General features: G+C 43.9%; 1 protein-coding gene across 2 annotated transcripts in view; it reads right to left on the minus strand.

The window, feature by feature from the left end:
* Positions 1-15,124, minus strand: part of LOC128691637 (calmodulin-lysine N-methyltransferase) — a 158,422-nt gene that overhangs the window by 94,737 nt on the left and 48,561 nt on the right. The gene's annotated exons all lie outside the window — the stretch shown is intronic.

Below are 15,124 nucleotides of genomic sequence, written 5' to 3' on the forward strand. Positions count from 1 at the left end.
TGTGAAAAAAAATAAAAGAATCTCTGATATGGTATAACTGGAGGAGCAAGTTAAAGCAAGCAAGCAAGCAAACACGCACACGTGATGATGGGCTTTTCTTTGCATCAGCGCACTAAATAGGCAGCTCGATTAAATGAAGGCAACACACCGTCAATACCAGAATTTGTTTACTATGAGAAAATTCTCTGTATGAATTATTTAAACTTACTTGATAAATGTGATCATATTCTACCAGAGATAAACATATGATACACTGCTGATAGGAAGGTCAACTGAACATTTGAACCTAGGTTAAAAATGTTTCAGAACAGCATTTATACACATATTTTAATAAAAACATACTTTAGCTGTATACTGATTTTTCATACTGTATACAAATATATGTAACACCTCATATATAAAAAATTTGACTTAGATATGGAAAAGCAACAAACATGATACGTACTGTGGAAAATACTGTATATATTTTCCAGAAATACAATAGTTATATGTATATAGATGGCCATACTGTATTTAATAAAATTGATGTCATAAAAAATGGGAAGCTGCACCTGCGCAGACGACACTCGCCATGATTGTTTGTTTTCAATTGAGAGCAACAGACGTTAATTAATAATGTGAAGAATTTTCGTGCTCTAGAGGTAAAATTGGGTTGACACCTCTCAAATAGGAGGCGAAATTGTTGGATGTGCATTCCTGCATAACTTGAGATATCAGGCAACTGGACAAGACAGCTCCAGGAGCCTCGGATAAGTCTTATGTTGTAACCTGGCCAGTGTTATTTTCATAGACAGTGAGGTTTTCTGAGTATGATACACATTAATCTCCAGTCAAATTGGTGAGTGTTATGATTAGGATATATTCTCCTGCTATATAAATGTGTGTATATATATATATATATATATATATATATATATATATATATATATATATATATATATATATATTATACAGTGGACCCCCGCATACTGCACGCATCGCATACCGTACAATCCGCATACCGCTCGCTTTTTTCGCAAAAATTTTGCCTCGCATACCGCCCAAAAACCCGCTCACCGCTCTTCGTCCGAGACGCGTCCAATGTGCGGCCTGAGCCACGCTCACATGTTCCGTCGGTGGCATTGTTTACCAGCCAGCCTCCGCGGTAACATCCAAGCATACAATCGGAACATTTCATATTATTACAGTGTTTTTGGTGATTTTTTTCTGGAAAATAAGTGACCATGGGCCCCAAGAAAGCTTCTAGTGCCAACCCTACAGCAATAAGGGTGAGAATTACTATAGAGACGAAGAAAAAGATCATTGATAAGTATGAAAGTGGAGTGCGTGTCTCCGAGCTGGCCAGGTTGTATAATAAACCCCAATCAACCATCGCTACTATTGGTGGTACAGCTGCTGCTGCACTGTCAGCTGCTGCTGCACTGTCAGCTGCTGTTGCTGCACTGTCAGCTGCTGCTGCACTGTCAGCTGCTGCTGCACTGTCAGCTGCTGCTGCTGCTGCTGTAGTACCGTCTGCTGCTGCTGTAGCATCGTCTGCTGCTGCTGTAGCATCGTCTGCTGCTGCTGTAGCATCGTCTGTTGCTGCTGTAGCATCGTCTGCTGCTGCTGTAGCATCGTCTGCTGCTGCTGTAGCATCGTCTGTTGCTGCTGTAGCATCGTCTGCTGCTGCTGTAGCATCGTCTGCTGCTGCTGTAGCATCATCTGTTGCTGCTGTAGCATCGTCTGCTGCTGCCGTAGCATCGTCTGCTGCTGCTGTAGCATCGTCTGTTGCTGCTGTAGCATCATCTGCTGCTGCTGTAGCATCGTCTGTTGCTGCTGTAGCATCGTCTGTTGCTGCTGTACCACCGTCAGCTGGTGCTGCTGCTGTAGCACCGTTGTTGGTGTGGCTTATTGAGAATACCAAGAAACAATTAACCCCAGAGGATTTGCCACCCAGGATAACCCAAAAAAGTCAGTGTCATCGAAGACTGTCTAACTTATTTCCATTGGGGTCCTTAATCTTGTCTCCCAGGATGCAACCCACACCAGTTGACTAACACCCAGGTGAACAGGGAAAAATGCCTGGAACTAGTGCTCATATTGGTGAATTTAAAGCCAGCAAAGGTTGGTTTGAGAGATTTAAGAATCATAGTGGCATACACAGTGTGATAAGGCCTGTTCTGGAAGAAAATGCCAAACAGGACCTACAGTACTCAGGAGGAAAAGGCACTCCCAGGACACAGTGTCTCATCAGTCATTGCTGCATCTTCAATAAAGGTAAGTGTCATTTATTCTTCATTTAGTAGAGTAGTACATGCACAATATATATTGTGCATGTACTACTCTACTATTGTGCACGTATCCTTCTCTTTGTGTGTAGGAAAATGTATATTTCATGTGGTAAAAATTTTTTTTTCATACTTTTGGGTGTCTTGCACGGATTAATTTGATTTCCATTATTTCTTATGGGGAAAATTCATTCGCATACCGAACATTTCGCATAACAACCAGCCCTCTTGCACGGATTAAAGTCGCTATGCGGGGGTCCACTGTATATATATACATACATATATATACATACATATATATATATATATATATATATATATATATATATATATATATATAATATATATATATATATATATATATATATATCTATATATATATTATATATATATATATATATATATATATATATATATATATATATATATATATATATATATATACATATATATATATATATATATATATATATGGGAGTGTGGTGTAAAGATAGAAAGCTGAAAGTGAACATAGAAAAGAGTAAAGTGATGAGGGTATCAAATGATTTAGATAAAGAAAATTTGGATATCAAATTGGGGAGGAGGAGTATGGAAGAAATGAATGTTTTCAGATGTTTGGGAGTTGATGTGTCAGCAGATGAATTTATGAAGAATGAGGTTAATCAAAGAATTGATGAAGTAAAAAAGGCGAGTGGTGCATTGAGGTATATGTGGAGACAAAAAACGTTATCTATGGAGGCAAAGAAGGGAATGTATGAAAGCATAGTAGCACCAACACTCTTATATGGGTGTGAAGCTTGGGTTGTAAATGCTGCAGTGAGGAGGCGGTTGGAGGCAGTGGAGATGTCCTGTCTAAGAGCAATGTGTGGTGTAAATATTATGCAGAAAATTCGGAGTGTGGAAATTAGGAGAAGGTGTGGAGTTAATAAAAGTATTAGTCAGAGGGCTGAAGAGGGGCTGTTGAGGTGGTTTGGTCATTTAGAGAGAATGGATCAAAGTAGAATGATATGGAGAACGTATAAATCTGTAGGGGAAGGAAGGCGGGGTAAGGGTCATCCTCAAAAAGGTGGGAGGGAGGGGTAAAGGAGGTTTTGTGGGCGAGCGGCTTGGACTTCCAGCAAGCATGCGTGAGCATGTTAGATGGGGTGAATAGAGACAAATGGTATTTGGGACCTGACGAGCTGTTGGAGTGTGAGCAGGGTAATATTTAGTGAAGGGATTCAGGGAAACAGGTTATTTGTACATAGCCGGACTTGGGTCCTGGAAATGGGAAGTACAATGCCTGCACTTTAAAGGAGGGGTTTGGGATATTAACAGTTTGGAGGGATATGTTGTATATCTTTATTATGTATATGCTTCTAAATTGTTGTATTCTGAGTACCTCTGCAAAAACAGCGATTATGTGTGCGAGGTGAAAGTGTTAAGTGATGATGAAAGTATTTTCTTTTCGGGGATTTTCTTTCTTTTGGGGTCACCCTGCCTCGGTGGGAGATGGCCGACTTATTATTTTTTTTTTTTTAACAATAATAATAATAATAATTATACAATAGAACAGTAATACGTAATAATATGTTATCATTTTTAGACATTTTTTGTATTTTTTTTTTTTTTCATATTTTTGTGCCAAATGCTTAAAAATAGAAATTGGTAACCCAGTGGGTGGCTGTAGGTACAGCTGCTATGACCACAGCTATCTCAGTGCCAACCAAGAATCAAAAGGAAGAGGATGTGTGCCGCTCTGAGTGACTGCAGCAGACCCTTGGGATGCGTAATTTTGTCTTATATTGTACAGGTACCATCCAACTTACGACCAAGCTTGGTTCCGACCAACCAGTCCTAAGTCGAAATGGACGAAAGTCGAACCTTACTACTGAATGTCAACATAACATTTTTGTAATGACTATTTTATTCTTTTATTTTGGTATTTCATTTTTTACTTAACTTTTTATGCTGTTAGTACTGTGTTTTACACTGTAAGGTTTAGGATAAACACTGTGTACAACACAAACAGTCGTCTATTTCCCAGAAATTTGGCATACAAAACATGGCCGTAAGTCGAGTGGTCGTATGTCAAGCAGGTTGTAAGCCGGATGGTAGGTATACAAATTTCTTACACAATGCCTCACCCAAAGAGACAGTTTGCATACAATTAGCAAGAAGCGATTAGAAACTATGAAAAAAGCGGGGCAGCTGGCCACTGCCGCCGCCACCACCACCACTGTGGCCACAATGATCATGTCTTCACCTGTATATACATCTGTCTTGACCACACCTGTGGTTACATATGTGACAACCTCACCACTAATCATAGATAAACACAAGCTAGGTGTGGGGTTATATGTATACTGGGAAGATACAAGAGTGGGAGAGTAAATGGTGGATGCTTTCTGCCACTGCCAGTGTCACCATCACTTGCCATATTATGGCCTATTTTATTCATTCTAGAGTATACAGTGGACCCCCGCCTTACGAACGCATCATGTTACATTAAATCCACCATACAAAGCATTTGAACGCAAAAATTTTGCCTCGCCTCACGATAAAAAACTCGCCTTATGTGATTCGTCTGGGACGCATCCCACATGTGGATTCAGCGCCAGTGTTTACAAGCCAGCAAGTGAGGTCGCATCGACGCATACATTCAGTACATTTCACATTATCCCAGTGTTTTTAGTGCTTGTAACTGCAAAATAAGTCACCCAAGAAAGCTTCTAGTGCCATCCCTTGGTAAAAAGGGCAAGAATTAGTACGGAATTGAAAAAAGAGATTAAGGAAATGTGTGCAAAGTAGGCTGAACTGCAAACCTTTACGGATGAAAATCACCCTGACACAGCTACTGCAAGCCGTGTTGGCAACCTGTACAATGACAATGTTATGGCCCATTTTAGGAAAGTCTTAAAGGAATGGGAGGCACAGAGCTCTATGGACAGTTTTGTTGTGCGACAGAGATCCAGTGACTCTCAAGCATTAAAAGAAGAAGGGAAGTAACCCCAGAAAAGGACTTGCTACCTCAAGTCCTAATGGAAGGGGATTCCCCTTCTAAACAATACCTTCCACACTCTCCCTACTTCCCATCCCATCAATCATCACCAGATCTTCAATAAAGGTAAGTGTCATGTATTCTATTCTTAATAGAGTAATAACTGTGCATGTCTTCTTCAGTTTGTGTGTATTAAAATTAATATTTCATGTGGTAAATTTTTATTTTTTCATACATTGGGTGTCAGGAACGGATTAATTTGATTTCCATTATTTCTTATGGGGAAAATTAATTCGGCTAACAATAATTTCGGCTTACGATGAGCTCTCAGGAACAGATTATATATCATAAGGCGGGGGTCCACTGCATATCATGTTTCTGTGTTTTTAATATTGCTTATGTCATATTAGATGAATTGTGATAGATAACTAAGCTGTAGAGTTGATATTAGCATTATTTTGTCAAGCCTCCCAATTATTATTATAATCAAAAAGAAGCGCTAAGCCACAAGGGCTATACAGCGCTGCAGGGTAGGGAAGGAAGCGAGGGTATTGGATGGCAGAAGGGAGGAGGGATGATCAGTAGGTTACAGAAAACAGCGGGGCAGGGGATAGTACGGGGGTAGAGGGTAGCAAGAGATTGAAGTAGAAAGGGCTGAAGGTATCAGAATTTGTGAAGTGAGTCAGTTGTTGTCAAAAAGTCAATGAGAGAGTCTGGATGAAAGGTGGGTCCATCAGCGAGAAGGGAAGGTAAAGAGAGAGCAGCAGAGCGAAGACGACGACGGAGGTAAATTCTGCGTGCTCGTTGATAAAGTGGGCAGTCCAACAGAATGTGGCTGACTGATAATGGAACTTGGCAATTCTCACAGAGAGGAGCAGGGCACCTCTCCATGAGATATCCATGAGTAAGACGAGTATGGCCAATGCGAAGACGGGAGAGAGTAGTCTCCCAACCTCGACACTGGTGATAAGAAGACGGCCAGTAACCTATACTCGGTTTAATAGATTGAAGTTTGATACATGTGCAACTCTTGGGTATCTTTATTGAGGAAACGTTTCGCCACACAGTGGCTTCATCAGTCCATACAAAGGAGAATCTTGAAGAACAGGAGGAGAATGAGGTAATCAGTCCCTCAACCTTGAGTCGATGTGGTCAGTCCATCAATCTTGAATAGAATACGGCATACGTGCTGAGAAGGAGCTTATAAACCGTTGGCAGGAGAGGTGCAGAAGTCATAGGTCGTGTAACATTTGTTCAATGTTGAAGTAGGTCGTGCCCAAGAATTAGGCAAGCGAAGAATTCCCAAGTATTAAGATCCCAAGAAGTTGCAGAGTCAGACACTGCAACTTCTTGGGATCTTAATACTTGGGAATTCTTCGCTTGCCTAATTCTTGGGCACGACCTACTTCAACATTGAACAAATGTTACACGACCTATGACTTCTGCACCTCTCCTGCCAACGGTTTATAAGCTCCTTCTCAGCACGTATGCCGTATTCTATTCAAGATTGATGGACTGACCACATCGACTCAAGGTTGAGGGACTGATTACCTCATTCTCCTCCTGTTCTTCAAGATTCTCCTTTGTATGGACTGATGAAGCCACTGTGTGGCGAAACGTTTCCTCAATAAAGATACCCAAGAGTTGCACATGTGTCTAATTTATCAACATGTCGGTTCTCTGAACCATTCATCTACAAATACAGATTGAAGTTTGTTGCCGAGCATAGTAGACCAACGTTGTTGCCAACGGGTGTGAAGTTGGGAAGATATTGCAGCAAAATAGTCCGTAAATGGAATACCTCTACATGAAACTGGAAGGTCATGTACTGCTGACCGCGCAGCAGTGTCTGCCTGTTCATTGCCCTGTACGTCAACATGACCAGGGACCCAACAAAAAACAATATCTTTATGCTTGGTAAAGATGCGGCGTAGCCAAAGTTGGATACGGAGGACTAAGGGGTGAGGTGTATCAAATTTCTGTATAGCCTGTAAAGCACTAAGGGAGTCTGAGACAACCACAAATGATGACACAGGCATAGATGCAATACGGATAAGTGTTGTAAGGATGGCATACAATTCAGCAGTAAAAATACTAGCCGAAGATAGTAAATGCCCTTGTACGACGCTGTCCGAAAACACTGCTGCGAATCCTACGCTGTCAGAAGACTTAGAGCCATCTGTGTACACAGCAATGGCATGAGAATGAGAGTGAAAGTGGTCAAGAAAAAGAGAGCGGGAAGCGACCGTAGACAGTTGGGCTTTCGAGCAAGGGAGAGAGAAAGAACAGACTCGAACAGCTGGAACTTCCCAGGGTGGTAGGGAAAAGTGAGATGCTACATGTACATAGAAAGGTGGTAATTGAAGAGAAGACAAGAGCGAATGAAGGTGAAGAGAGAAGGGACGGAGTAAACAGGGGCGGCGAACAAATAAAGAATGTCTACTAATATCAGTGACCATTCTATAAATGGAAGGATTGCGGAGATCATGAGAGCGTACATAGTAGCGAAGGCAATGGGCATCACGGTGATCGGATAAGGATGGAACGTTCGCTTCTGCATAGAGGCTCTCGACAGGGGAAGAGCGAAAAGCACCAAGGCATAAACGTAATCCTTGGTGATGAATGGGGTTAAGGCTAGAGAGAGTAGCAGGAGATGCCGCTGAATAGATCTGGTCACCATAATCAAGTTTCGATAAAATAAGGGTGGAATGTAGGCGAAGGAGGGTTCGACGATCAGCTCCCCATGAAAGATAAGCAAGGGTTTTAAGAAGGTTCAGCCGGCTGTGACAAGTTGCCTTCAGAGAGGTAATGTGAGGTTTCCAGGATAACCTACGATCAAAGAGGAGGCCCAGAAACTTGACTGTATCACGTTCAGGGATACGGGAGCCATAGAGGTACAAAGGATGATCGGAGATGACAGAGCATCTAGTGAAAGTAATTTGGTGGGTTTTAGTGCTGGAAAATTTAAACCCATGTGTGGTGGCCCAATTGGAAACACGGTCGACTGCATGCTGGAGAGAAACTGTAATAGGGTGACAGTCAGCGCCTGCACAGGCAATAGCGAAGTCATCAACACAGAGTGATGACCAAATATTTGATGGAAGACTAGAGGCCAAATCATTAATAGCAAGGAGAAAAAGTGTTGTGCTCAGAACACATCCCTGGGGGACACCTTCAGCTTGGATAAAGTCCAGGGAGAGCACATTATTAACCCGAACACAGAAATGCCTGTCAGTTAAAAAGTTCTTAAGGAAGGATGGTAGATTGCCTTGAAGGCCTAAGGAGTGGGCTTGGGCTAAAATATTATACCTCCAAGTTGTGTCATATGCCTTCTCAAGGTCAAAAAATATGGCAATAACTGAGTGGTTATTCGCAAAGGCATTACGAACATACGTATCCAAGCGTAGTAAGGGGTCTATGGTAGAACGTCCCTTACGAAAGCCATATTGACGAGTGGAGAGACTGTTGTGTGTCTCTAAATACCACACTAAACGTCTATTTACCAGGTGTTCCATCACTTTGCAAACTGCACTGGTAAGAGCAATGGGACGATAGTGGGAGGTTTCATGTCCCATAGTGCCTGGTTTGCGGAAAGGGAGAACAATGGCGGATTTCCACAGCTGTGGAAGAACTCCTTGTGATCAAATAAGATTGTAAAGGCGTAATAGGACTGCAAGGGCTGACTGATGTAAATGTTGTAGCATACGAATATGAATGTCGTCGGGCCCAGCTGCCGATGATCGGCAAGCTGAGAGTGTTGCCTCCAGTTCTTGAAGTGTAAAAGGCACATTATACTGTTCTTCTCTGAGAGAAGAAAAGTCCAAGGGTGCTAACTCTCTGGCAGACTTTGAGGAAAGAAATGAGGGGCATAGATGGAGTCCCTGAGAAATACGGACCAGATGATTGCCAATTTCATTGGCAACATCTAGTGGGTTTGCTATATCAACACCGGCAACCCGCAGAACAGGAGCCGGGTCAGGAGAATATTTACCACTCAGTTTTCGTACTTTTTTCCAGACTGCACTCATAGAAGAAGCAGAGGTGATGGTGGAGACATAATCTCGCCAGCAAGTGCGTTTAGCATCACGGATGACACGGCGAGCGATCGCACGCTTCTGCTTAAAATCAAGAAGTCTCTCTGTGGTTCTATTGTACCGGTACCTGCCCCATGCAGCGCGTTTCAAACGTACTGCACGAGCACAAGCAGGAGACCACCAAGGCACACATTTCTGAGAATGCCTGCCCGAAGTTTGGGGTATAGAATGAGAAGCTGCGGTTAAAACGGAGGATGAGAAGAAGTGTAAAAGCTCATCGATGGAGGACGAAGAAGGAACCTCTCTAAAAACAGTTAGGTGTGAGTAAAGGTTCCAATTTGCCTGATCAAATTGCCAGTGTGGGATGCGAAGAGGTGGTGAATATGAAGGGGAAGTAAGAATGATTGGGAAATGATCGCTGTCATGTAAGTCCAGAAGAACAGACCAAGTGAAGCCTAATGCGGCGGAGGAAGAGCAGACTGAGAGATCGATGCAAGAGAGAGTGTGAGTCCGAGGATCAAAATGGGTGTGAGTACCTGTATTTAAAACATGGAGGGGGTGGGTGGCAAGAAAACCCTCTAACTGAATGCCACGGGAATCACAGTGAGACCCCCCCCCAGAGGAAATGGTGGGCATTAAAATCACCAAGTAACAGAATCGGTGGTGGCAATGACAAAACAAGAAAGGCAATATCCGGAATAGATAATGCCCGAGAAGGAGAGAGATATAAAGAACAGAGCGTATACCACCTATGCAAGTGGATACGGGCTGCTGTGTAATGCAGGGAAGTACGAACAAATAGCTGATGGTACGGAATATCAGTGCGTAGAAGAAGGGCACTTTCATTAAAGGTCCGATCAGGAAAAGGATCTGAAGAATACAATAAATTATAGCCTGAGATGGGAGAGATAACAGCAGAGTGTAATTTTGGTTCCTGTAAGCAAACACCAACAGGGGAAAACTGGGAGAGTAACATCTGAAGCTCATCACGATTACCCCTGAGGCCGCGTATATTCCACTGTAAATAGGCCATGATTGGCAATGATAAAGATGAGTAAAGATTGGAACTGTAATGGACTGTACCAAGGTAGGGGGGGGGGGGCAAAAGGGTGGAGGGAACTGGAGAAGCGTGGAAGGGGACAGAAGAGGCAGAAACCTGGGAGGTGGCAGAAGAGGAAGAAACTTGGGAGGGAACAGGGGAGGAAGGTACAGTACGAGGAGGAGGGTGAACCTCAACACTTGTAACAGAGCCAGTGAGAGGGGGAGAACCAGGTACAGAGACAGGGAAGGGAAAATGAGGAGGTGGAAGATGGGTAGGAGGTGTTAACGGACCTTTTTTTGACTTTTGAGAAGTAGAGGGATGATTGGGAGGAGATGTCATACGAGATCTCATCACTACTGAGGCTTGTGAGAGAGAACACAAAGAAGCGAGATCAGACTGAGACGTTGAAGTAGGGACGTCTGAGCCGAGGACAGCAAAAGAATTAGCTACAGGAGTGACTATGGGAGAGGTAACCACAGAGGTGGGTGCAGAAGATGGGATACCAGAAGTGGGGGACATTTTGAAACACGGGAATAAGAAACATGAGGTAGTCTCCCTTGGAGGCGGAGATGAGAAACTGCCATGGCATAAGGGAGACCTTCTGCCTCTTTGAGGTAACAGATTTCCCGCTCGTTTAATTAGACTTGACAACGGCGAGAGTACGAAGGGTGAGCCTCATGACAATTAAGGCAAGAGGGAGGTCGATTGCAAGACGTATTAGAATGGCCATCGGCACCACAGACTGGGCATTCGGCGATAGATCTGCAATATTTCGCTGGATGGCCAAATCGCCAGCAATTTCTACACTGTTGCGGTGTAGGGATCACCTTTCGAACTTGTAACCGATGTCCTGCTACATAAACTGAGGATGGGAGTTCATGGCTGTCAAAAGTTAAACGAGCCACATTGCTAGGGTATCATCTTCGCCCGCGGGCAGGAAGAACGTAAGTGTCTACCTTGAGGATTGGGAGATCTTGGAGTTCCAGCTGTTCAAGAATGTCAGTGCCACATGTCTGGAAATTTTGTTGAACTATGGTATGGGGCAGAATGACGGTACCACTACAAGAATTGAGGGAATGATGCTTTTCAATAGTTACAGAAACAGTATCAATATGGGAAAGACGAGAAAGCTCATGAGCCTGGGTAGCATTCTGTACGGTGACGATGCGCGTACCGCTCTTAAGAGCATGAAAAGAAATATCTTTACCAACATGGCGTAGGAGTGCCTTGCCAATACTGTGGTCAGAAAGATAGGCAGTAGAGGAAGTCAGTCGTAAAGTGAAGAATTTAGTCCATTGTGCAGTCTGAAACTGAGCGTGGAAAGGGAGTGAAGGACGTGTCGATCTTTTCTGAGAAGAACAAGAAGGTGGAGAAGTATCATCAGCAGGTAATTGTCGTTGGCGTTTAGGCGTGGGACCAGAGTTGGTCCGACATGGAACGGGCCGGCGACTCGAAAATTGCTGCACCATAGAGGGAGAGGCCGGAAGCATAGTCAGAGGAGAGCGAAGGTCAGATAAATCGAAGGAGTCAGTCAAGGCCTCAGTACCTGAAGTGGGTGAGGAAACAGCACCGGCAAGAGGTACAGAGGCATGAGGAGTGTCCGAAGAGTGGTCCAAAGACGAGGCGGGGTCAGAACGGGGTGCGGTATCAAGAAGGGGCCCGGGGGTAGCAGGTTCATGGACTAGGGCTGCCATGGTTAGGTTACTTCTTTCTTTTTGTTTTTAAGAAAAAAAAGAAAGAAGAAAAGAAAATAAAAATAAAAAAAAGAATAAAAAAAGGGGGGACCGGGGAGGGATAGTTCCTAGGAGGAATGAAAGGGCCAGAAATCTCCCTCCGCGCCCAAGAGGACCTCAGCACCACAAGTAGCGCAGATGCAGCATGGAACCCGTGCCATACCCTACCCATCATGCCAGTAAACCGGCAATCCGGGATAGCAACCTCACATCTGCCGAGCTACCTCGGTGGACAAAAGTGAGGGCGGCCGGAAATCCGCCACAAAGCATACCTCCTTCGGCCACCACCCCCGGAATCCAAAAGGTGGCTTCCAGAGATACACCCGTCGCCCGAGAGACACCCAAAGCCACCCTCCGGGATACCGGAGAGGGATCAGGGCATCCCCAGGCAATCCAGATTCCACGGCAAACTACGCCACCACCAAGAACCTCAACGGAATGGGATGGACCCCAGTACCCTTTCCCCTACCTAGGAACTAGCGTGCCTGTGGGGAAAAAAAAAAAAAAAAAAAAAAAACCAAAGGCCAAAAAGGAAGGGCAAAAGGGAGGGGTGGGGAGGAGGAGGAGGAAAGGAAAAAGGGGAGGATGGGGAGGAGGGGATAGGGAACGGGGGATTGGGGGGTAATTAGGTTCGGTCTGAGGAAGTAGACCGACAGGTCTAATTCCTCAGACCAAGAGCCTCTTCACCACGCCAAGGAGCCCCCCTTGAAGAGGCAAGCCTCCCAAGAGGCTGGAACGGATTAATTGCATTTCAATTTATTTAAACGAGGAAAATTGACTCGGCATATGAACAAATCAGGATACGAACAAGGTCACAGAATGGACTGAATTCGTAAGCCGAGGTTCCACTGTACATTATTTAGGTATTCATACAGGTCAGAGAGCCCATCATGAGTTCGAGTCGTCGGTAATGGAGTACAGTGGACCCCCGCATACCGTTGGCATCACATAACGTTAAATCCGCATACCGCTACATTTTATCGCCAAGATTTTGCCTCGCATACCGCTAAAAAACCCGCTCAACGCTGTTCGTCCGAGACGCATCTAATGTGCGCCCTTAGCCAGCCTCACATGTTCCGCCGGTGGGATTGTTTACCAGCCAGCCTCCGCGGTAACATCCAAGCATACAATCGGAACATTTCGTATTATTACAGTGTTTCTGGTGATTTTATCTGCAAAGTAAGTGACCATGGGCCCCAAGAAAGCTTCTAGTGCCAACCCTACAGGAATAAGGGTGAGAATTACTATAGAGATGAAGAAAGAGATCATTCATAAGTACGAAAGTGGAGTGCGTGTCTCCGAGCTGGCCAGGTTGTATAGTAAACCCCAATCAACCATCGCTACTATTGTGGGCAACAAAAAGGCAATCAAGGAAGCTGTTCTTGCCAAAGGGTTAACTATGTTTTCGAAACAGAGATCGCAAGTGATGGAAGATGTTGAGAGACTGTTATTGGTGTGGATAAAAGAGAATCAGATAGCAGGAGATAGCATCTCTCAAGTGATCATAAGTGAAAAGGCTAGGAAGTTGCATGAGGATTTAATTAAAAAAATGCCTGCAACTAGTGATGATGTGAGTGAATTTAAGGCCAACAAAGGTTGGTTTGAGAGATTTAAGAGGCGTAGTGGCATACATAGTGTGATAAGGCATGGTGAGGCTGCCAGTTCGGACCACAAAGCAGCTGAAAAATATGTGCAGGAATTCAAGGAGTACATAGACAGTGAAGGAGTGAAACCTGAACAAGTGTTTAATTGTGATGAAACAGGCCTGTTTTGGAAGAAAATGCCAAGCAGGACCTACATTACTCAGGAGGAAAAGGCACTCCCAGGACATAAGCCTATGAAAGACAGGCTTACTCTGTTGATGTGTTCCAATGCTAGTGGTGATTGCAAAGTGAAGCCTTTATTAGTGTATCACTCTGAAACTCCCAGACCATTCAGGCAAAAGAATGTCCTCAAGGAAAATTTGTGTGTGCTGTGGAAGGCAAACAGTAAGGCATGGGTCACTAGGGACTTTTTCTATGACTGGTTACACCATGCATTTGCCCCCAATGTGAAAGATTACCTAACTGAAAAGAAATTAGAACTTAAGTGCCTCCTGGTGTTAGACAATGCCCCTGGTCATCCTACAGACGTGGCAGAGCGACTTTATGGGGACATGAAATTCATTAAGGTGAAGTTTTTGCCTCCTAATACCACTCCTCTCCTGCAGCCCATGGACCAGCAGGTTATTGCAAACTTCAAAAAATTGTACACAAAAGCTCTGTTTGAAAGGTGCTTTGTAGAGACCTCAGAAACTCAACTGACTCTAAGAGACTTTTGGAGAGATCATTTTAATACCCTCAATTGTGTAAACCTTATAGGTAAGGCTTGGGAGGGAGTGACTAAGAGGACCTTGAACTCTGCTTGGAAGAAACTGTGGCCAGAATGGGTAGACCAAAGGGATTTTGAAGGGTTTGAGGCTAACCCTGAGAATCCTATGCCAGTTGAGGAATCCATTATGGCATTGGGAAAGTCCTTGGGGTTGGAGGTTAGTGGGGATGATGTGAAAGAGTTGGTGGAGGAGGACAATGAAGAACTAACCACTGATGAGCTGATAGATCAACTTCAACAGCAAGAGGCCAGACCTGAGGAAACTGGTTCGAAGGAGGGGAGAGAGAAATTGAAGAAATTGCCTACTACAATGATTAAGAAAATCTGTGCAAAGTGGCTTGAAGTGCAAACCTTCATGGATGAAAATCACCCTCACACAGCTATTGCAAGCCGTGCTGGTGACTATTACACTGACAATGTTGTGAAACACTTTAGGGAAGTCATAAAGGAACGAGAGGTACAGGCCACTATGGACAGATATGTTGTGCGACAGAACTCCAGTGACTCTGAAGCTGGTCCTAGTGGCATTAAAAGAAGAAGGGAAGTAACCCCAGAAAAGGACTTGACACCTCAAGTCTTAATGGAAGGGGATTCCCCTTCTAAACACTAACACTCTCTCCTCCTCCCATCCCATCAATCATCACCAGATCTTCAATAAAAGTAAGTGTCATGTAATTGTGCATGCCTTTTTCAGTTTG

The sequence above is a fragment of the Cherax quadricarinatus genome, chromosome 26 (assembly GCF_038502225.1).
Source record: "Cherax quadricarinatus isolate ZL_2023a chromosome 26, ASM3850222v1, whole genome shotgun sequence".
In the NCBI taxonomy this organism is placed as follows: Eukaryota; Metazoa; Arthropoda; class Malacostraca; order Decapoda; family Parastacidae; genus Cherax; species Cherax quadricarinatus.